Raw genomic sequence first — 24,741 nt, 5'->3', positions numbered from 1 at the left:
GAAGAAAGAAAGAAAGAAAGAAAGAAAGAAAGAAAGAAAGAAAGAAAGAAAGAAAGAAAGAAAGAAAGAAAGAAAGAAAGAAAGAAAAAGAAGTACTTTCTGAAAATATGCTATACATTCAGGAATATGCATTTGGAAATTGGACCATTTTGACAAATTAAGTTAAGCAAAAACTGACTTATCTAGTTTCAGTACATATCATGTGTTTTATCAGATATATAACAGAACTTTCTTAGTAGGGCCAAAATTTTTCTAACACTACTCTGTGAAAGTCTGAAATTTTATTAATGAAAACAATTGAAACTCAAGGAATACGGATGTATTTCTAAGTAAATAAAATGCCACTTATGCACATTTTTCACTGAATTTGAAAGAAAAAATATCTTAAAAAAATACTGGAATATATTATTTTATTGTTACTTTGAAACTCGAGTAATTAAAAGCAAGCACACTAAGAAAACAAGTGGCCATTGAAGTTATTGAGAAGACATAATGTATATATAACTATATAGAGATAATTATAGGAATTAATTTACTTCTTGCTTACTACCATTTTCCATTTACCTTCACAAAATGCAGTACAGATTTTGCCAAACTCCATTTCAAATGCTTCAGGGAGTTAATTAATTTCCAGGACTGTGCACTTCATTCTGGACCTTTCTGTGAGTTATACTAGTAGTTAGCAATAGCTGCTTTTATTTATTATTATTATTATTATCATCCTATTGTTAAAGTAAGCATTATCTGCCATTCAGGACAAAATAACTAATTACCAACCAATTCACACTTAATGACTAATGGTTGACTGCAACCTAAAGTCTACGTGGACATATACATGGTTGCAACAGTTGCCTTCTACAAGACTTTTTTTTAATGTCGTGCCTCCCTTTTGGAGATGATCTCTGATTTTTCAGGGTCAGAAGCTATTCCATGTCATAATGCAATTGATAACTACTTGTGGGTATGGCTTGTCTGGGGAAAAATAATTACACTTACATCCCCTAATACAGAAGATCTTCAGCTGGGCACCACCATGAACAGGACCTGAGACCTTTTGGAAGAATCATGAGCTGTAGTGCATGAGCTAGGGTGCTTGACCTGTGAAGAGAAGCTTTTCAGCATGGGGAGAGGAAGGTCTTAGGAGGATCTAATAGCAGATTTCCAGTGCTTACAGGATAAAACAGAGCTAGACTCTTCACAGTAATTCATGATGGAAACACAAAATACTACAGCGATAAGTCAAAACAAGAGAAGTTCAGTCTGTTTCTAAGAGAAATTCTTTCACAATAAGGATAGTCAAGCAGGGGAGCAGATTACCCCGCAAGGTTGTGCGGTCTCCTCCTGAAGGCTTTCAAGAACAGTCTGGATAAAGCCCTGAGCAATTAAATCTGACCTTGTAGGTGACCCTTCTTTAAGAAGGAGATTAGCCTAGATGACCTCCAGAGGGCTCATCCAACCTGAATTTTCCTGTGATCAGGTGACCTGGTGATTCTTGGGTAACTTCTGTCTGGGAAGGCTTGTTATGTAGTTTATTTTAACATTACATTCACTGATCCCTTGCTCTTACTCCTCCAGAATTATCCTCCCTGCTCCGTAGAATTACTGTTTGCTGATAACTACAAAAAAATCATTATTGAGGGAGTGTCCAGCCCACATAGCTGAATTGTTCTGATTCTGTTCAATACAGAAGAATGTGCTCCATATACACAAGTTAATTTACAGTGTGAGAACACTAGCGACCAGGTGGTGTTGAACTCGAAGGGCAGCATTATGCGATCTTTGAACTTGCAAAATGACTGCTATTTGCTTCTGATATATAGATAATGATTACAACAATTGGTACCAAACTTATAGTTTTCTATATTTCATAAAGAAAAGGAAAAAAAAGTGGGCTGGGAGACAAAATTACATCTGGAGACATAGGCAAGCATTATGTCACCTTTCTAGGGGAGTCCCAGTACTTACTTTCTTAGATTGCAGTTGAAACGTCTCACTCGAACAATTTCCTTATAAATGCACATACTCCAAAGGTCAAGCCAGAGCCATTGTGAAATAGACTTTAAGAGAAGCATAAAAATCCTATCTGACACAGAGTCACTGGCAATTGAAAAAGCAAAGACTGGGAGGGTTAAAGGCTAATTGCTAGAAGAAATCTGGCCTGCTGGCCTAAGGTATTTTTTGCAGGAGCACAGTCAAATGGCAGTTGTGGGATTAATTGGGTGAATGACATTGTCACCTTGACATTCATGAAAGTACTTGGGAAGATCGCTGTTTCCTGATATACTGCAGACAGTACATTTGAACTGTAGGTAAGGAGATAAGATATCTTTTTTCCACAAAGATTTTGCCTTTGCTTTTTAATTGGTGTCAAATACAAAAATTAAAATCTCCAGTGTGAGAAAATCTTGCAGTTATATTATAAAGTTTGTAAATGTCTCTTCCTGATTGGTTTCCACCATAATAATGAAAAGTAAATGTATATCCCAAGGACAAAATGTTCAAGCCCTTGGCTTAATAAAATGAAGAGAGCAAAACTTGCAAGCTACAAGCCCCTTTGGAGCTCTTTGTGCTAGTGGGAACATAATGAGCAGTTCTTTGTGCTTCTTATAAATAACTCCAACATCCACTGATCTGCAGCATGACCTCAAGCCAGGCAATTCAGATCTCTACTTCACTTTGCCCAGTAATTGTTGTCCATGCAGTAGGTATTTTATGGTCAAGGATGACAGCAGCTCTGGCTGCAGGGGAATCAGGTACAGTCCTACGCATAATAAATGCTGTTTGCTGCAAAATTTCACTGCAGTCATGTCATATCAATGCACAAAATTTTCTTCTGTTCTGCTCCATCATTTAGTCACTATAATTCTCCTGCTTCGTGACATAAGATCTGTTCATAAAAGTTTACATTTTCCTTCATTTTCTTTTTTTCAGTCAAGAGGTCAAAACACTTCTCTAGAAATTTGCATTCAGCCTTCGGGGTACTTTTGAAGCACAATATAGGAGATGCTCGGTCAGTTTTGTGAACTGGAAATGTAAATTAGCTGAAATAGCTGAAACTTCATTATTCAAAATATGATATGACTTCAAAAAAAGTCATATCTCCTAACAAAGGATAGTAAGTGCAGAGCAGGGCTCTCTCATTGATCAACTTGTCATTTTTTCACCTCAGTATCACACTGGAGTAAGGAATAAAGGTTCTTTTGAAATTCCCCAGCTCACAAGTCTGCCTCCTGTCCAGCATGTAAACCTTACTCCTGCACTACAGCATGATAAACAGGGTTAATGTTGAGCTGAGAGAGCACAGATTCACTCTCGTTCAGCACACTTCATGCAGCTGCCAAAGACTGCACCGGGTTTCTGTGTGAGGTGATAGCCCAGTAATTCCAGGAGAATCACACCAAACACTTCCACGGGGACAAAAACTTTGTACAACTGCAGTTTGGCCAAGTATTATGGAAGGACTAGTTGACATGGTCTCTCCAAAACTGGCCACAGCAGCTCCCAGCCTCTGAAATAGAAAAAAAAAAAAAAAAAAAGGCCAAAAAAAAGGGGAAAAAAATGGTTTTTAAAAGATAATCATTCTCCAAATCCTTAACTGAGTTATGATTTTAACAAAAGGGACTGATCATTTTTATGTGCGAGAGAGAATTACCTTGTAGCTTTCACATCTTTTAACCTGTGATATGAAATATTCACTCTGCTGAATATTTCAGTGTTTCAATCAGTGTTTCACTGTCAATAGAAGTGGGTCCAGGCTTTCAGGCACAGAAAATCAAGGGCAAGTTATGTGACTGGATATGTGAGAGCCAAAGGTACTTTACTTTCGCTTGAGTTCTGAAGGGAGTATACATCCAATACTGTATTTTAGTAAAATAAAGTGTCTGAGCGAGCATTTTGGGCAAGCTGAATTTCAGAAGAAGGGAAGTAGCAAGAATACAACTAAGAATCTTTCTTTTTGAACATGTCCTTTCAAAATCTTCAGGAAGTGAAACATGTCCAGTATATGCCGCTGTAAGGGTATTTTCCCTATTTCTTAGACAAAACCATCAGGTTTAAAACAGGAACAAATACTTAGATTGTCAATTTAAATTGAATTTTGAGGTTGCTCAAAACAACACTATCTTGGGCCAGAGATTCACTCTTACGAAAACTCCTACTAGGTTTCAAACTGCTGTTTTTTCACACTAAGTTTCTTTGGACTAAAAGATAATGCTTATAATAACAAAAACATGACAATTGTACATATATGTATTAGAAATAAACAGGTTTCTGCTATCAGAGGAGTAAGTTAGTTTAACAGCCTCCTGAGTATATAACAATGAGAATAAGCTAAAGATGGGGTTTGATCAAGGTGTATATGGGATCAGGGATATGCTTAGGTACACACAAAACACACAAAAAAATCTGCTAATACGGATACTAGAGTGATTAGAGCAGCCAAATCAATTGGGAAATGAGTCGATTTACCAGTTGGCAGTATTTCAGAGCTGACTAAGGAGTTGAAACTATGCAAACCTTTCATCCTTGCTAAGAAACAGCCTCATTCTATCTTCTTGGTGCATTGCCTCTGTAACTCATCGTGTCTCCACTACAAGGGTGAAGGAAGCTGTACCAATGCTACATTGGCATGAGGGAACAAGTGCTGGACTACAGGTTGGATGTATTCCTTTGGTTTGAAACATGGTGTTGAACAGACATGGTACCAACTAGCAGTCTTGGAAGGTCATGCTTACAGAAAGAGAAGGCACATGCCATCTGTGCCTTGTGCTCAGGAACAGTGGTATTACAGGGTAATTAGCAAAGTGAAATCTGCTTAAATTATTGAGAAAAATGGACTGCCTGTAGTGGTCTCCAATTTTGGACTTGGTTTTCAGTCCACATCCTGACTTAATTCCTCATCAGTCAGTTCTGACCCAGCCTCTTGTTTTATGAAGACTGATTTACATATCCAAACAAGTGGCTCTTGAAGGGGGAATTGAGGCTGACAAAATGTAACTCATCCTCATCCTTTTTAGCGTTATTTTGCATAAATAAATAAATAAATAAATAAATAAATAAAATAGATTAACAAACAAAACTAAGGAGATAAAGAAAGAAATTTCATGGAACCAGTGGGATTTTTGAGAAACTATTCAACTATCCATGTACATTTATGAAGATGAGGCTGGGGGGAGGGAGATTTCCCAGTTGACACGTTTCTCCACTTGTGAACATGTTGAAAGATCACTCATATGTTTTCAATGAAGTCACTGACAGTCAGGAATGCTGGAGGCAACAGCTGTTGGGGATTGATTTACCCCAAGGCTATTTAATTTCTCAGCCTCTCATAAGGATGCTTGCTAGGGGGAAGGTAAAGAAGCACAACTAAAAATTGTATTGCTTTCAGCAGCTGTTGTTATTCCTGAAAGCCAAGAATGGGTCAAAAAAATGTGATGAAAGTCTTGGATTGTTATCAGCTATAGGGGTGGCCAAAGCTTACTGCTTCCTTTGGGAGTAAAGTTTCCTTTGTGGAATGAAATACAGTAAAATTACTAACTCCAAGAGGGCTTAGTTGCCTGGGAGTTACCATGAAGTATATATGTGTCTTGGAATTTCCAGAATTATAAGTATATTATGTCAGTTGCAGTGATATAGGTCATGAAAGGCGGCCCTTGTGTTCAGTAACAGGAGCTGGGACAATCGGATAGCAAGAAAAGATAACATAAAACATTCATTAAAATGGTGGAAAAAATGACTGAAAAGCAGAGTGCAGCTGCTGTGTGTGTCAGTTACTCCTTCAGAACGGTCTCCCTCTGTGAAACTCTGGATTCTCATTAAATCACATTGTCCAGCTATGCATTAGACCACCAAACTGTAAGGTATCTGCCAACCTAGTTAAAAAGAGACGTGCACCTCCCAGCAGAATTTCTTTTTGTAACCATGCATTTTCCACAGCTTGCTAACAGGACTTTTCAGAAAGAAGAATTAACATGTACCACATTTTCATGGGGGAAGAAAGGAATAACAGGTTTTTTTCACTTGGGACTAGAACTTGTGTCTTTTCCCTCCAGCAAAGCAAGCTGTTTCAGCCAGAGCCCCATCCTGGGCATTAGCTGTCTACAGCCTGAAAGCTCTTTCATCCCTTCCAAATTCTTACAGTGGCTCACTCAGGATGAGTCTACACCAGGGTTTTAGTATGGATCAAGAGTATTCTTTTGAAGCAAATCTCCCGTTATCCCCACTTACTGTTCTTTCTTTCCCATTATGGATCTCTTTTGTTGAGTATGAGCCAGATTCGTTCCAGATGAAACTGAAGTGGAAAGTGTGCTCCAGGAGCATACCTCACGTATTGTACCACAAAGGGCTCCACAAGACCAGAGTAGAGCTAGTTAAAGAGTAGAGCTAGTAGGATAAACCTGAAATGTGAATAAAGGGACATTAGACACTTAGTACTAGTTGCTTCATTATGCAGATCTACTTCTACTGGTCCACAAACCTTGCTAATATAGTTCTACACATGTGCCAATTAATTAAAAGCCTCTTCATTAAAAAACAAATAAATAAACAAAATAACAAAACAACAACAACAAAATCATCAAAAACAAAAATCACCAGGTAGTGGAAGAATGGATCTGGAAGTCAATTATCCTGAAAATTACTATGTTCAGATGAGGATGAGTATTTTTCATTCCAGTGCTGTCTCCTAACACTAGCAGAGTTTTCAGGAGCAACACACAAGACTGCAAGGACAAAAGAGTTCAAAGACAACAACATTTGGTTAGCATGGACCTAAAATTGCTTTGAATATTCTTCAGATTCTAAAATAAATGACGAAGCCACAGAAATTATCATAATGCTGAAAAATAGGTAATGTGCTCTTGAAGAGTATCTTCATATGATTTGCTCCTAAGACAGCAGTGAGCAGTACAGTGTACGTAGTCACACTACACTAGCACAAGAGTGTATGGGAATTGCTCATCAAAATGCCTTGGGAATATTATTTAGTCCTGTGGACACCCAAAACTTAATGTATAACTACAGCTTATCCAACCAACTCAAAATCTTTGGCTCTGAGAAAGCTGGAAAAGGGCAAGTCTGGGGGAGTGGTTTGGGACTACAAGGAAGAAAACATTAAATTACTGTAAATTTCTGTCCCACAAGTACTTAAAAGAACAGAATAATAATTTTTCTTGTGGCTTTTCAGCACTTCTCTCTCTGGGACAAAGTGGAAATGAGAAAGAGGAAAAATGCAGAGATTAAGAAAAATGAATTATGGACTGTGTCCAACAGAGTTCTGTAACAGTTTTTCTGCTGATTACTCCAAAGATTGGATCAGGCACTTTTCATGCAGAAGTCTTCAGAATATTTGATAGCTTCATATCCAGCTCCCTTTCTTATTCACCTGCCAAGGTGCCATTGGACTGATGGAATACAAAAACCCCACAGCACAATGCACTTCCCAAAAAAGAAGTGTCATTAAAAAAATTATTTGACTGCTAATAGAAGTCTTATACAACAACAAACAAACAAGCAAACAAAAAATCACACACAAAAAAAAAGCCCAAACCTTGTAAACAATTCAAAAAAAAAAAAAAAAAAAAAAAAGACACCCCTTCTTACCCCTAAGAGACTAAAAGGTGACAATACTCTATGGAAAAACGGAAGAATGAAAATATTTGACTCTTACATGCTTTTTTTTTACCCTATGGAACTCTAACACTGTATGCTTGTACTCACCAACCTGAAGCGTAACCCCTTCTGGCCTATGGATAATCCTTGTCCTCTGAGGACCACCTGCACAGATATCTGTACTCTTTTTGCAGTAACATCAGGCACAAAGGGAGCCTTGCAAGGACCTGACTGAAGATCTTGCTAATCTCACTAGCTGTGGAGTACAGCCTGTACTTGGGGCCAATCCCTAACAACTGAAGGATAAGAGATTATTCAACTCTAGTTCCAATATTTATAGAAGTGTTGTCCAACAAAAATCCATCTGTGTAGGTCTTCAGGATGGTTTTTTTTCTTTGTAAATTTGATCCCATCTTTCAGCATCTTCTATTCCAGACACCAGAAGAGGCCGTGGTGCAGCCAGCTCCCTTACCATCTTGTAAAAGCAAGAAAGTGATTATGTTTTTTCAGCCATGACACAAATAAATTTCTACACTTCACTTGAAAACATTTATTTATTTATTTTAAACCCAAATCTGACATTTCAATTTGTTTCAAAAATTTTCTGATATTCCTTCAGATTCACCCTATGCTTACTCTGCAACACTGAGTATTCACAGACCAACCTTGCTTACAGGAAAGCTTTTGTGTCAACTGTTAATGAAGTACCAGCACAGGCACCAAAGGTATGGAAATGATGTCACCTAAGTTTGTTTCTCAGCACAAGATGAGTTCATATTCACCTCATATAAGTGCTGTTTCAAAACAAACCTTTATGCAAGCAGAGGAAGAAAGCTGAAGCTCCCAAGCTCCATCAGCCTGGAGCCAGCTGTTGCTGCGCTCCTGGGTACAACCTGGGTATAGTCATGGCCATGCTGACTGAGTCTTTCATTCCCACCTCATTTTGCATTTGTGTAATACTGGACAGAGAAGTGAACTGGAATCTTTCCTGCAAGGGCTCTGTGTGAAGGGAAGGAAGTCAGTGTAGGAGCTGTAGGCAGCAGTGCCACCAGCATTTTGCTGCTGTAATGACACATGGAGCTCAGGTCAAGAGTAAAGTCTCAATGACAGTGAGTAGCAGTGTGTAGACTTAGCAAGGGACCCATTTGTACCATGATATATTTCAATGTGTTTGCTCTGAGTCCATAGAGCTTGTCAAGTTATAGCAACAGCTGATGCTATTATAAATGTGTGACCTCAAGATGTTACAAATCAGATAAAGAACATACTTCTCAGCCCTTTCTTTCCATAGACCTATTTTCTTAATGCATAGTTCTTTAATATGACTGTCATGAGCAGTCCTAGAGACTGTGGATAAATATAACTCAATTTCATGCAGAGAACCTGTATCAAGACACAATTTGTGAGGTCTCTTGTCATTTTAAAGTCTTCCCATAATGCAATCTCTTTTGTAATGTTGATGGAACTCTTGAGTGCAAGGAGACAGTTGCTTCTGTCTTGTTCTTAGGTGTGAAAATCAGTAGGAGAATGTGAAAGGGTTAGAACATGCCATCCTAGAGAAGAAAGTCTCAGCTTGCAAAGGAGACTCTAGTTAGGCAATGACAAATTCTTTCCTCTCATTAGAGACAAGTTCCTCAGCATCAGGAGCCTTCCCTGGAATGTGGCTTTCAGCTCCAAGGTCATTCTAACGATGCTTTAAAATAAATAAATAAATAGATAAATATGATGGTCTAAAGCAAAAACCTGCAAAGCAGCTTTCTCCGACCCTACAAGCCACTAGTGAAGGAATGAGCAGCAGCCTGCTTGGAGACATTGAGAAGTTGTGAGTTGTGTTCTTGCAGTGCATGGAGAGGTCAGCTCCTGCGGCAAAGCACAGAGTGGCAGATAAGAAACCACCCACATCACCCGCAATTTCAAAATCAGTATCTGTGCAGAGCAGTGTTTTCCACAAAACAGGGTGAAAAGAAAGAAGAAACATTTGTGGATCTTTCCACGAATGGTAAGGATGCATTAGGCGATGGCAGAAAGTGAGGAAGCAGATGCAGTTCCCAGGCTCTGCAGCACAGCACAGGGACAGTGAAATAAAAATGACAAAGTACTAGAGAATGAGGAAAGATACAGAGAGGGTAAAAATAAACATTTTGATTCACCCAGCCTTGTCAACCATGAATGAGAACGCATGGAAGCTAAAGAATAACACTAAAAATGGCTTTCATCAATCTATCTGTCCCTCTGCAACCAGACACAATGCATAATTCAGAGCCACCAGGTATAACTGCAACAAAAAACAGACGTACAGATACAACAGGGGACTGGTCTTGGTATTGAAGAAGAATATCATTTCTACGGAGGGAATTTAAAAGTAACCATGGATTCACAGGAAATGTTGTTAAAGAGTCTCTTGTAAACTTACCTGGTTCTTAGCTCTAGGCCAAGGAATACAGTTCATCTGTATTCCGGAAAATTATATTTTCTGGTTTTCATATAAATGCTTAATTAATTACCCATTACAGAAGTTTTACTCTTGCATCTAACACAATGAGGCTTTTCTTTACACTGTCACTGGCTGAACACCAGACTAGAAAACCTGAACTTTTGGTAAATCTAAGTTCTGAAATGTTTCCCTCATTTCTTAGGATGTCTCGGTCATGAAGGGAAAACAGGTCCTCATATTATCAGATTTCTTTCTACCGAGTGACACATTTTGTTGTTGAAAACATAATATCTATAAGCAGACAGTGTAAACTTAAGCAGGTGCACTTTCACTTATGAAGCGTTACCATGTTATAATCAGCACCGGTCCCAAACTGACAGCCCTTTAAAAACAACCAGTCAGATTGGTGTACGAAAAGAGAGGCAATCCTCTAAAATACTTCTTCATATAAAATGTCTTGAATGAGAGCTGCATTACAGGAGAGTGCATTCATGTATATGTGTGCGTGCACACATGACTTCAGACTGGAGGAAGGGAGGAATGTTCTGTCACATGGAGGAATTTCCATGTCCCAGATTACTGCAAATGGGGTGAAAAATTTAAAAAATTGGTATGATGCCTAGTCCTATTTCTTAATTCCTCATGGAGCCTGTAGGCACAAACTATTCAGCAGCTGGGCTGGGAAAGAAAATTCCCCCTCCATGCAACATTATAGCACAGTTGAGCACATTTACGGTTGCACAAAACTTTTCATGGCATCAGCTATTTTCTTTTGGGAAAGGCAAAATACTTGAAAGCACAGCCCTGCTCTACTGCTGCAATTTTCTAAAGAAATTTTCTCTTTTACCCAAAAGAATAGCCAGTCATGAATATGTATGCAGATGCAGGCACTGGGCAAGCTGGGAGAACAGAGCGCCTTTCCCAGGCAGCCAGCCTGCAGGATGCCCTGGAGGGACTGGCTACTTCCAGTGCACAGACTTTTGGCCTCAAAACAAACTAATGGGCTTTCGGAGATGATCTGAATGAATGTACCTAAGCACAGTGCGGCAGTACTTTTCCCTAAGGAATCAGTTCTAACACCATTTTAAACTTCTCCTTACTCTCTTTCAGGAAAACCACAAAAAGACAGCAGGATAAACAGTGAGAAATACTGGGAAGCTTTTTGTGTTTTAATATCTAGAGACCAGAAGTGAGGGCTGTGTTTTTTGTTTGCTGTCATTTCTTTATCATCTATGAAGTTATGTTGTCTGTGCAGGATGTGGTGAAGAAATGCTTAGTCGTGTTTTACCTTTCCTTATCTTGAGTTCAGAGTCATTTTAGAGTTACTGGATAACAAGAAGCCTATCCCCTTCCAGGCTTGTATTGACTCTATAAGAAGGATGACCCTGAATGTTTCAGCTCCTTTCATGTTCTCCAGAGAAGCAAAAGAATAGCCAAGAAGGTATAGGAATATATAGGCTGTGTGAGTCAGGAAAGAATAGATAATTGTGAGGGTCAGAAGAGGAAGAGGCAAATTTCCATGATGAAGGTAACTTTGGAGGCTCTATAGTATGCATCAAGATCTCAGGAAACATGCCTAAAAATGGGGATCCACAGAGTGTTATTTATGGCTTTCTTCTTCTTAATTAGGCTTGGATTGGACCTCCCTAGCTTATAGGGATTTGGCTTGCTACCATATAATCCCAGCTCAAACACATTAATCTGTGAAGCCATAGAATACCACCTGAAACAGCAAGTAATATATAGGCTTTAATGTGGTGAACTGGTGAGAAAAAAATATATATTTTTTTTCAATAGATTTTTTTATATAGTTCCCCATTCTGGTTACAAATCTCAAGAGATTAATTTCCAGAGTACCTTACCTGTAGGTACTCAGCATTTCTAGCAAATAGGTTCCAATATGGCGCATCATGTTCTTTAAAATACTAGAAGCTAATTTTGAGCCTCCATTTTTAGAATAGCTCTTTCAACTGGTTTCCACTTTCTTAACTCTTGCTCTATCTTATCACCAAAGTCATTTGTATAGAAATAAACTCCAGAGGCCATGTTCTGAGATTTCAAGCCCTAAAGTGAGTAAATGTATTGATGTCTGTTGGTCACAGAAAATTTCATCTGCATCTGCACAGGATACCACTTCCTTGGACCACAGAATTTACAAGAGATGAGATGGGACATCCCACAGATCCATTTCTGCTTTTTTAGGTTCAGCACATTTTTTTCTCAAAGTGGAATCCATATGATCATAAAAACTGTGGTAATCTTCTTCATGGGAATAAATAAACCTGAGATACTGGGAAAAAGAGTTCATCTTATTAACTTCAGAAAGAATGCTTGGAGATACTAACTGATAAATATCATCCTGTCTGAAACTGTGGTGTCCATTACCAGTATCTTCATGGGGAGAGAGGAGTATGGAAGTCAGAAGGTTAAAAATGCAGCAAAACAGAGATCTTAGCCTGCCTGACTGAGTAGTTGGGCAAGTGATCAATTGCAGAACTTTGTCTACCCTTGAGAACTCTGTCTACCTCCTTTGTGAACACAAGGATCTGGAAGAGGGTAGGGAAGAGAACAAAGAAGTCAGAATCAAATCAAAGACCTAGCAATTCAAACTCTTTGTTCAAGAGGCCATTGTTTGCTTATTTGATTGTTTTGTTTTTAATTTTCATCCGGTTACTAAGAACACTATTGCTACAGTTACTACTCAGATCTCAGAGATTACAAGACCCGTTTTCAAGAGTTTACCTTGACTGAATTCAGGTGAGACCCTGCCCTGTGACAGTTTGGCTTTGATTTGAATGCTGTCCAAGCACATCAACTTAGACAACGTTTTCAAAACATCTAACTGACAGCCACAATAACCTTAGGAATGATCTTTCTCAGCAATGTTTTTGACACTATTATCGAATGTGTTTTGTAAAACCTATGTATAAGAAATAACGAAAACATTTTCAACTATTGATAGTTTGACATTTCTTCCAAATAGGAAGATTCAGAGATGCTAAAAGCAGCTTCATCAAACTGCATGTGAATGTTCACAGTGCAACCATATCCATCTGTATTCATTGCCTATAAGAAGTTTTTAGTTGGTGGTGAGTTACTCAGTGTAATTTGGGGTGCATTTTCATCCTAAAACACACTCTTACATCTGGTTAAGTTAATCACATCCTAAATGCAATTGACTTTATTGACCAGATCTCCCCTGATTTTCAGGGGAGCTTAGACACCTCACCCACACACATCATGCATTCTAGACACCTAAATTAAAGTGACATAAATACCAACATAAGATCTCACTTTTGTTAAAACAAATGGAAGAATACTTTCTAGAGATTTCTCTTTGCTAAAGCTTGTGATTTATAATCTTTTTCTTAAAAGCTAAACAGCAGATTTCCATCATTCCTTGTGTTTGTATCCACTTGACTTAGTCCCACCACCATTTTATCCCATACTTTTCTCTCTCCTCCTCTAAACTCTTTAAGTTGCAGCTTTAAGAGGAAATTTGGTCCTACCCCAAAAGCTATTTCTTAGTATTACAAATCCAGCTGGGATTAACCTCCGTTCTTCAGAGTTTCTCAGAGATGCTCATGCAGCTGCTGCTTCTCTTTTTTCCTTTCCATTTTTAAAGAAGTTGGTTCAGTTTTATATCACATACCCACAAGAAGGGAAGCAAGGGAAATAGCTCCCAAAGACTGTGATGAGTTCCTCCTCTAAAGAATACTAATGTCAACATTGCACTCCAATCTGCATTCAGTCAGAAATATTTCAAAAATATCTATTCAAATATTTAACAGCTGACACAGACCATATACAACAGGTGACATAATTTAGAGGTAGTACAACTCAGTTCCATAGTAAAACACACTGCTTTCTGCATGCTAAGCTGCAACAGATTTTGCTCTCAGTGTAGTCAAAAGACCTTTTACCCTGGTATAGATCTGGGATATCCTTGCCAAACTCAACAGAATTAAAAGTCTGTGAAATTGAGTAAATCACAGACACAGCAACTCATTTAATTTTAAGAGTTACTTCAGGTTCCCTGCAGTCTAACTAATTTTTTGGCCTTGCTCCACTTTCCCTAAAGACTGAAGCATACTTTTTTTATTTTATTTTATTTTTTCCCTATGAAATGTTAACAGGAACCTATGCATTGCTTGTCAGAAGATGCCTAACAAACCTAGCATCGTCTCTGCAGCACTCTCTGCAGCCTAACCCCAACTGCTGCTCTGGGCTTTGTCTCTCTCCTAACTCTAACTTAACTTTAACCTTAATATTAAGTTTTCTCTGAGTCTTAGCTCAAGATCATCAGACATGGCCCAGATGAAAACATTTCCAGGGGAGATTTCTTTGTGCAGCTTACCCCTTCTTTTGATAGCCTCTTGGTAGCCCCACTCCAGCTGAAAATTGATTATATTTAGAAAGATACTAAAAAGTGTAAGGGGAGAAAAACAATAGAAATGGAAAGCACACCCGAGAGTAAAGTAGCCAAAGGAAAATACAGAAATATCTGAAAATGTACTAACTGAGAAGGAAAACAGCAGTAAGCCATTGTCCTAACAGCTGTACTCCATCCACTCCCATATTTTTCAGCCCATTTATCTTTTAATCGGTGACATTCCTTGTCATACCCTTCAAACCTCACAAGTTTATTGCTGTTTGCACAGTGTAGCTTCCATCCCCAAAGGCTACATGCCTGACAGGGGGAGAAATGTATGCAAATATGACTTTCCCTGTGCTCGCATTGGCAGGCAGACGGCTGCTTGTCTTCCATTCTGAAATCTGACAGTTATAAAAACTTGTCAGCTACACTGGTGGGATCTGGGGCCAAAACGGTAGCAATCTAGTGAGGGACACCGAGACAGAACAAGTACGACTGCAAAATAATCTGGGTTTTGGCTGGAGAGTTCAGGGCTCCGACTGAGCAGGCTGGGTACAAACCTCAGATTCCTAGGCAGGAAGGCAGATTGTAAAGTGATTTGGTGCCCTCTAATGGCAAGGATCCTTCTTACTAAAATGTTCTTATGAACATTAACCCCCAAAACGGTCACCACGGGTGCAAACAAGCTCAGTTCAAGTAGCATAGTCTTATTTTCAAGCATTACTTTAGTTGGCTGACTTAAATGGTAGGATCTCTCTCGTTGGCTAATTTATATTTCCATTTATCATCTGGGCTTTGTAAAGGATGAAGGATCTTGTGAAGGCAAGTCATTGACATCATACTACATTTTATGTGCGTGGCAAGGACATGGCCACCCCATCAGCTCTGTCATACCAGAAACAATGGCTGTTTGCTCCATCTAGGCTACATCCTATGCTGCCAGAAAATTCTGATGGTGCCATGGTGGAAACAGAGTCCTATCTGTGTTGAGACCAAAATAAGCACCGTGTGGGTTAGAAATCGTGCACGCTTCTTGTGTGGACGAAGTTGATGAACTACAGAGTATATTTCTTAAAGATTTAGAACTTAGTGGAGTACAGTGAGCAGTTCAAAGATCCCTGTGATCACTCAGCCATTCAGTTCCTGGAGTCAAATCAGGGGTGTCAGCCTCAAAGAGGCACTTCTGCTGCCCACTCATCAGATAATATTGCTTTGGGGAAAAGGGGAATTAGAGAGAAATAAAATTCTCTGCATAAATTTAGGCTTTTTCTTCTCCCATTAACCCTAAGCTGGTGCTATTGTCTCTAACAATTGTCTAAATATCAGGGCTTTATACAGAGAGAGAGAGAGAGAGAGAGAGAGAGAGAGAGAGAGAAAGAAAGAGAGAGAGAGAGAGGGGGAGAATGAGAGAGAGCTTTTAAAAGGTTGAAGCACATGGAGCTGCAAGTTTCGGTGCAGATTCTGTGCTATGGATGAACAGAAGCTAACTGCAAAAGGATGCATTTTATTCACTTGCCTTGTGTTTCAGTGAATGAGCCCTGGAAGAACAGCAGAAGAATCACAAGATTTTGAGTGTCTGGATGGTAACATAACAGAAGAAATTCATCTTTGATAAATCCAAATCAATAAACAGAAATAAAAACAAACACAACTGTATCTAAATACATTGATGGCCTCTAAATCAGATTTCAACACTCTGAAATGATCTCGCAATGACTGTGTAGTGTTTGTTCATGCAGTGACTCTGGAAAAGGCAAATTGAATCACTGAAGAAAGAGTAGATTAAACAAAACATCATTATGACATTATGTTCAAATCCTATAATGTGTCTAGAGCTGTCTGTGTCTCTGGCAATCACAGCTTAAAAACAGACTGTAGAACTAGAAAACACCCAAAGAAGCGTGACAGGGATGAGCAACAGCATAGAATAGTTTTCATACAAGAAACGAGTAAATAGACAAAGGTGAACAGAATCATGGAAGGGAGAGTTCAGAGAGACTATCCACTGTTTTTCATAGCACAAGACCCAGGGGCACCAAATGTTTTTAAGCTGTGGTTTTGAAGATGAAGTGCTCCCTTTCCTCAAAAACCTCTCCCTTTCCGCTGTACACAGTTAAATATTGAAGTATTGTTACAGGATTTTGTGGGCTAAGAATGAGCTGGACCCAACTTTGAAGGCTGGATCCATCCTGGGAAGCAGGATGGACCTCAAGTTCAGGGATTCTCTATTATTCTCTTAGGGCCATGGTTTAGCGGGTGACATTGGTGGTAGGGTGATGTTTGGACCAGATGATCTTGGAGGTCTTTTCCAACCCTAATGATTTAGGGTTGGAAATTATCTAAATGATGTAAAGGCTAGAAGCTGGGTGGAGGAAGATAGGAATTGTTCATGGAAGCAGTGGAAAGGACACATAGACAGAAGTTTGACTGAGAAAGATGTACAGCTCTGCAGATCTTCAAGATCTCCAATCATTCTCTGCCTTCGCACTGCTGAACATGAGAGAGTGTGACCTGTGGCTGAAGTGATATTGAAGAAAGGTCTTTCTAGTGGCTTGAACAGATCTTTCACTCTTTTCCTGAAAATCTCAAGAAACATATAAAGCAGATACAGGTGGTTCTTATTTTAGCAGTTACCTATACAATAGAAGTTTGGTGTTGCTCAAAATGCTCTGTATCAAAGATTCAAATATTAACACAAGTATTAATTAAAAGCTATGAGATGTCAATTCTCCTCATCTGTCATCCAAATACTGTTATTTTCTTCTCAGTTGTCTTTAAATTTTGCTTAGTGACTTCTCTTCATCTTCTGTCTGCCCCTCAGAAAGACCACCAGTTTGGATGTGAGGGTATCAAGAGCTGGCAGACACACTGTTCTTGTCAGTTCATTTCAGTGGAAATTATCCTTCATTATTTAAAGTACTTACCTAATTATCATTTGAATTCATCCCCTTTTTGCATTCAACCATGAATTCTTGGTATGACATCTACTAAAGAGACTTTGAAACCTGCTGTTTTTCTCCCCTCAGAGGTGATCACACACTCCGATCACATTTCTTGCAGCAGTACTATGCAGTACACGGGATGAGCTATGAACAGAAAGCTCTGTGAGGGCAGCATCACTGCCTTCCTCTGGGCTCCACATCAGTTAATGTGTTCCCCTGACTGACCCATTTAGAAGGATGCACCGCCAGGGCTCACAATATCCTTTTGGATAAAGGATAAGCAAATAGAGCTCTCCAAGCCTGTCAATAAAAGTATCACTCTTCAGCCTTTGAATAGATAACATATATAGTTCTTTACTATCTCTTCTCACTTAACATCCTTTTTAAAACCTGGGGAATTGAATTCTATATATATTTCCTGTAGAATCACAAAAGGTGCCATAGGCAAAAATCTCTCTACTCCAACACTAGTATTTTTACACTAGACTGTCACACCAGGACATTATACCTGATTTCTTGCCCAATACTCCCTTCTTCCTTCTCAGTTTTTTTTCCAGAGTGCCTGTGATTGAGGATACAGTCCCTGCTCAGTAAGTCTGACCCAAATATCCTTCTCCTAAATGGCACAACTACTGTGAAAGCCAATTACTGCACAGTGGGTTCTTCATATCTGTATCTTCCCAAAATTCAATATAGGTGTTGGAAAGTATAGCAGAAAATGTATTAATAATGGACAATCTGAGTCTTGGTGTGCTACCCTGGGATTTACACTTAACCTCTGACTCAATTAAAGGCAGTGGAGGGACCATACACAAAAGAAGTGTTTTAATTCCTTTCCCATGCAATTTACATCCCAAATGGATATCCAGTATCTGCAGGCACTACAAATTACAATTCAGAGAATCAGAGACAAAAGCCTATTACATTCTGTAATGCTGTTACAGAAAGGGATATTTCAAGGTGCTGCTTCCCACCCAATCCTAATAAAAGCGGAAACCTCCCTGATCTTTCCCAGATATCTCTCTGGAACTCAAAATGAATGAGAAACTCTACCGGAAATCCATAACAAAACAATATCATCATGCAGTACTTCCCTCTAAAGCACATATTAAGGAAGGATTTCCAAAGAATGCTATTTCTGCCTTGAAAAAAATACCCCAAGCTGTTCCCAGCACTGGGGATAATCTCTTTAGTCCCTTCTCAGCATACCTCCTGCCCCAGACATACCAGAACCTACAACAAGGATGTCCTGACAGGTTAAAATGCTATAGTACTAAATCACCTGATGGTGCATGAGTATCTTTTCTGTGCCTGGTTTTACTTCAGGCATAGGGACGAGAGGTTGGAAATGCATGGATTTTCTGTCTCATTGTTCACAGACATTTCCATTAAATGCCCACAATATAGCAGCGTTGGAAACTGCTAGCAACCCACTAAATATTAGTGGCCAAGTGCTTTAAGATCCTCTGTTACCACAATAACTACATATCTCCCAAGTTTTGAAACATCGACCCAAATTGCTCCCAACTATTCCCTAATAGTTTATTTTTCCTGCCAACGACCACATGGTGGTGGTGTATCACCGTGAGTTCAGTGTTCAGGTCTGACTCCCAGGAACTGAATAGTTGGTTAAAGGAGATGGATAGTTACAGCACAGCACATTTACAAGGATGCTTGTAGAGTGAACCCTCTACACCCACTTTACCTTTGAATTTATACTTATTCCTCAGCTGCTTTACTTGCAGGGCTGTGTGGTTTTCCAAACATTAATTTCCCAGAGTTTTTTGAACAACATAGGCATCACTCAGCAGGTAAGTCCAAATGCAGAAGTATTTGAAGTCACTTACCATTTATGTGTCAATCTAGTTCATCCCAACCGTTTTTTTTTGTTTGTTTGTTTGTTTTTCTTTTTTCTTTTTTTTTAAATAATCCTTTGATACTGTATCCACTTCCCAGGAAAAAAAAAAAAAAAAAAAAAAAAAGTGCTCCTGAGATCTCTATTAGAGTCAAGAAAGGTTGAATGGTCATTGTTCTGAATTTGTTCCTAAAACTCTTCTTCCACAAAGCTTTTCAGTCACCCTTCACCAAAGACAGGTGCTAAAAAGAATGTGTACTGCACTGTCATTGTGCTTTTCAGCCCATTCACAATATAGGCCTTAAATCAGCTGCTGTATGTCCTTGACTGAATGTAGACAGTGACAGCCTGATCTAATACTCAGGGAAGTCAATGGGAGCCTTTCAGTTTTCCCTCATTTGGCCCTGAATCAAGTTCAAAGTTGTCTGGCTCAGGAACCAGATCCTCTGTGTTTGTACAGAGATGATTATTCTCCAGTATGGATGTAGGTTACAAAACAATCCATTAGGACTTTGTGCACAAAAGAAGCTATACGTAACAAACACAGCATGTCTCAAACCAACAGAGAGATTAGCTCCTGTTTAATTGGTTTGAAACAAGGGCACATCATCAACAGGGACAGGAGAACTGGTTTGGACTTAATGAGAAATGCATTATTTCCCACTCGCAAACTTTTACTGAAAACTCACCCTGAACTTTTTGAGTCAGAACTGTTTTAATGACCTTTTTCTTTGCATTGTCATGGGCCTTTCTATCTTAATGTTTTGTCAAGGATCGGAGAAATTTATGCCACCACTGTAAGAGGGCTCTTTTTGCCAAGGGAGTCAATATATACAGGAAATATCAGATATGTCATGAAATATTGTATTCCTGTATATTTTCTAGACCAAATATACACAGGCTCTGACAGTTCAGATTGGCCACTCAACATTCTGACCAAAAAAATCCTTCTGTGCTTTGCAAGTGTAGTGTGTTTGGCATCACAACCCTCTTTTGGTAAAGGCAAGTAACAGCATGCCTTCTTAAAATCTTTGGAACTTGAGAAAATATTAATCCACATCCACCTATTTCAAGCACTTATTAGATAATTTAAGTCATTGTGAAGATGCTACTCAACCAGGAAAAACTGAAATTCCCGATTTTTTTTCTTTTCCTGCTGCTGAATATTTATGGGTCCACCCAAGTCCTTATTATACAAAGGATTTGGATGTCTACTTCCTTTGTCCTGACTTTGGGGCCAGCTCTACTAGTGTTTTCAGAAAATACTTATTGGATCAGGCCTCTCTGGAAAATTTCATACCCAGAACCTTCTTCCCTGCAGCTGGAACTTAATGAGCTAGAGTCCTTACGGATATCCAGCATCTTCAGATTTATTCACCTGCTTTGAAGCAGGTCTACAATCAGTCTTCCAATGCTCAGAGCACGTGCTGAACCTGGCCAATGAAGCAGTTTGAGGAGGTCTTCCTTGTTGAAATTTTCTTAAACAAATTCTCTAAATAGTCAGGAAAAATAATGTTGGAAATATTTCTAAATATTTCTCTGGCTATTGTTCTTAGTTTTCCCCAAAAATCCAAAGAGAATAAAGCAAGTAGGTTATTTGGTATGGTTAGAATGGACATATCACTTTGAAAACAAATAGTTGTCTGATTCAGATCTTTTAAGGCCCCTAGAAGCTGGATTTTGCAAAACAGGTTAATTTATCCTCACTCTAACTTAGCCATAAAAAGTAATTTACAAAGCAGGATATGGCAGAAATTACACCAGTCATTTCTGCACCTAACTTCTCTTTTTGACTTTTTTTTTTTTTTTTTTTTCAGAAACTGTCAGTCTGTGCTTGAGTTTAATATTAAGTTCAGCCATAAGCACTAGCTGTACTTTGAAAGTATGAAACATTGAGTCCTCTTTCTGAAGATTTCTCTCTGTTCCCTCAGTGCTCCACTCTTGGCTCTTCTCTGGGCATAATGTGACCATGGCAATTTTCAAAAATAACATGAAATTCTTCCAATGTTTGTACTACACTTATCTGATAAAATAAATTAGGGGTACTACTTGCAATGAGTCCTCTCCTGAAAGTCCTTTAGTGTCTCACTAACAATGACAACGTCAGAGGTGCAGGCTTGGCTCTTGGATTTTCTGGGAATTACAGAAAAACATCTTGCCTGGAATTACAAAAGAAGACAAGTTAAGGTAGGAAGAGACACCCACTTCTCTGCTTACTAGCCTTCATAAACACAGGTTGAGAAAATGTTGACCAAAGAAGAGATTTCAGAGTTCCTTACCTGCATAGCACCAACAGACACATCCTTTCTTTCTCCTCCTTCCCCTGGCACCACAGACACACTTCCTATCCTCCAGTAGCCTCTCCAGGCAGAAAACATGCATTACACTGCTCTGCTTCTTTGGCGTGAGTAGACTGAAGCTCCCTCTTCTCTACCAATTTACCTGCTGGTATCTGCCCAAAGGAAATTTTTGTGTGTTTTATTTTTTACTTTTTTCCCCCTGCTTTCGCTTATCATTGCCTATTGTGCTTATCGGGGACTGGATACCAAAGGTTCAGTGATCCTTTAACAGTGTGGGTGGAGGAAAGAAGTGGAACCAGGCAAAACCTGTGCTTTGATCCTGAATGAGCCAAGGACAATTCACTCAAATCACTTGACCCTTTGTGCCAGAGGCAACTCAGCTGGGAAATTGAGTGAAAACAACAATTTCACTGCAGATCAAACCCAACCTCTGAGCTGAGCTCTCCTGGGCCAGTGAGTTCCAGTGCCTGAAACAGCTCATTTGAGCACAGGATCTGATTAAAATCTGAATAAGGTGGCAGAATTAACATAGTTAGTTCTTTATAAAAATGCTCGGCAGAACTTAGGCTCAGAAACATTGCTTTGTCTGGTCAAAGCTAATCACAGAATTGCAGACTGGTTGAGGCTGGCAGGGCCCCCTGGAGGCCACCTTGTCCAACCCTGCTCAGCAGGGACACCGGGGACACCCAGAGCAGGGTGTCCAGCACCATGTCCAGGCAGATTTGAAGATCTCCAAGGACGCAGACTTTGTCGGCAACCTGTGCCAGTGCTCAGTCAAATCCTTTATTTTCTGTCTAATCTCTATCTACTCTTTTCAGTGCTGTTTTGTTGTTGTTGTTTGTTTTGCTTTGTTTGTTTGATTTTCTGTGCACCTCTAGAGATCTCATTTAGAAGTGTAAATTATTGCTTATTGGTCAGACCTGGAATAACATCATGGCAGTTTCCTCTTTCCTTCAGCCATAGAAATTATCTGACCTAGGACTGCAGATCATAGAATGGTTTGGGTTGGAAGGGACCTTGAGGATCACCTAGTTCCAATGCCCTGCCCTAAGCAGGGGCACTTCCCACCAGACCAGTCTGCTCAAGACCCCATCCAGCCTGGCCTTGAACACCTCCAGGGATGGGGCATTCGCAGCTTCTCTGGGCAACTTGTTCCTGTACCTCAACACTCTCATAGTAAAGAATTTCTTCCTTATATCTAATCTAAACCTAGCCTCTTTTAGTTTAAAACAGTTTATTCCTCATCCTATCACCCCACTCCCTGACAAAAAGTCTCTCCCCAGATTTCCTGTAGCCCCCTTTAGGTACTGGAAGGTCACTATAAGGTCTCCCTGGAGCCTTCTCTTCTCCAGGCTGACCAACCCCAACAGATGTGCACATATGGATGAATATTTATGGTGCTTTTCATACTGCCAATAGGAGTTTTCCTCTCACCTCTGGACCCAATGTGAGAACAAATACATATATATATAATTAAAAATGGTTAATTGAAGTCCAGTGTGCTTTATGCCATCACATAACCCTGAGGATCTTCCCCAAAACTTCATGATCTCTGTTAAGAAGTGGTAAGCCGCTGTTTCTGGTCAGGATATATTTTGATGTGCATCTACATCATCCTGCTCTGACTGTAACCTATGGAGATTATCTTGGGCTAAGCAGTTAACACAGCACCCTTTCTGCCTCTGCCTCAACATATTCCTGTGTTGATAACAACAGCTGTTCACACCACTTATTTTCCATCAGAGACACACAGAGCATGATTCCTGTGACCAAACAGAGGTGCCTCTAGTATATTGACCTCACTTTAAACTAAAAGCAAAGATAGCCAAGGACAACCAAAATAAAGGTTTACAGACTTTAGCAGAGGCTTGTAAACCCAAATCCCACAGGTTGTGCAGGACTCACCTGGCCTAACGTTTGGTGTCTCTGATACAAGTGTCCGTATCTCAGGTAGTAGGTGGTCCCTGGGTGGTCAATGGAGATCTAGTCAGTACAGCCAACAGGTACTTTGATGTGGTTCATCCAGCCAAATGTAGGCATACATGAAGGTGAACTGCACCCTAAACAGTACTGAGTCTGTGAAGGGAGCAGACCAGGGTGACTGCTCACCTGTAGATATCCCCATCCAGACACTGTCAGGTAAGTTAGTAGCAGAAATTCATGAGACCCCAAACTGAACCAAGCTCTGGATTGCCATATGCATTCCTTTATAGAGCTGTCAGTCAGGAGTGATAGTGGCATGCTTCAGACTGCTCAGGCATATTTATTGAATGGAGTCAGCAGTTTTGAACAAACCTGTCCTGTGTGACTGCTATAACATCATTCAGAAGGAAGCCTTTACAGGATCTAAGATGTAATATTTTAAATGAAAAGTAGATATGGACAGCTACTACAAACACTGTCTGTGGACTTTCTTTTCTATGTTAACCTCTTTCTGACACTCTACTACATGTTAAATATATTATCTGGAGACTAGGGATTGATTTCAGAGCCCTAACTCATCCCCAGCTGAGCACTGTGAGCTCCTCTGTGGAGTCCCTGATGGCCCCCTGGATACAGAACCTGAGCTGAGCATTTGTTGCTTTCCCTTTAACATCCTGCTGGAAGAACTCCTGCACTCCAAGCCATTAGACCGTCTAATAGGAGTAATAAAGCTGATATCAGGTACATTTATTTTAACTATACAATGAGGCACAATGTTAAAACTGCAAGGTGCCGGCTCAGTTTTCAGAAGTATGTAATATGTCTTGCATTTTTTACAGTAACCAGCAAGGCATAAACATGTCAGAGAAACTACCCAGGATGCAGAAATATTCCTTGCAGAGCCACTTAAGGAAAAGCAGACACCATTCTTTAAAACCAAGCATGCACAATTAACAAGAAAAATATTGCCAATAAAAAGGGGAAAGATGGCCAGTAAGTAAAATTAGATAGGATAGTTCAGGGTGTGGGTTTGGAAGGAAAATGACAGCTAGAAGTAAGAAAAGCACTTTCAAGGGAACAAGTGTGTGTAGCTGCAGCTTCACAGAACATTGTTATGTGCAAATGGAGCTTTCAGAGGCCTCTTGGCTGAAGCACATGGTGACTGTATGTCAGATAAGAGTGGAGTGGGATCCCAGAAAGCTGATATATTTGTTTTTGTATGGGAAAGAATCTTTGTTGTTATTTATCTCTGGTGAATGGTCAGACCAGAAGGTGTTTAGGTGTCCAGGTTTCAAAATGGGATA

The 24,741-nt window shown here is 39.5% G+C and overlaps 1 long non-coding RNA gene across 1 annotated transcript in view; it reads right to left on the bottom strand.

Annotated features, from left to right (window-relative positions):
- LOC118162942 overlaps positions 1 to 21,771 on the bottom strand; it is a 26,019-nt gene extending 4,248 nt beyond the window's left edge. Inside the window, exons 1-2 of the long non-coding RNA XR_004748726.1 lie at positions 21,494 to 21,771; positions 6,226 to 6,395 (exon numbers count right to left, since the gene is read on the bottom strand). This is a non-coding gene — a long non-coding RNA (uncharacterized LOC118162942). The remainder of the gene's footprint in view (positions 1 to 6,225; positions 6,396 to 21,493) is intronic.
- Between the last annotated feature and the right edge of the window lie 2,970 nt (positions 21,772 to 24,741).

Source organism: Oxyura jamaicensis, chromosome 2 (assembly GCF_011077185.1).
Source record: "Oxyura jamaicensis isolate SHBP4307 breed ruddy duck chromosome 2, BPBGC_Ojam_1.0, whole genome shotgun sequence".
Lineage (NCBI taxonomy): Eukaryota > Metazoa > Chordata > Aves > Anseriformes > Anatidae > Oxyura > Oxyura jamaicensis.
The sequence above is the reverse complement of the archived record's forward strand: the minus strand, read 5'-3'. Positions and strand labels throughout refer to the sequence as shown.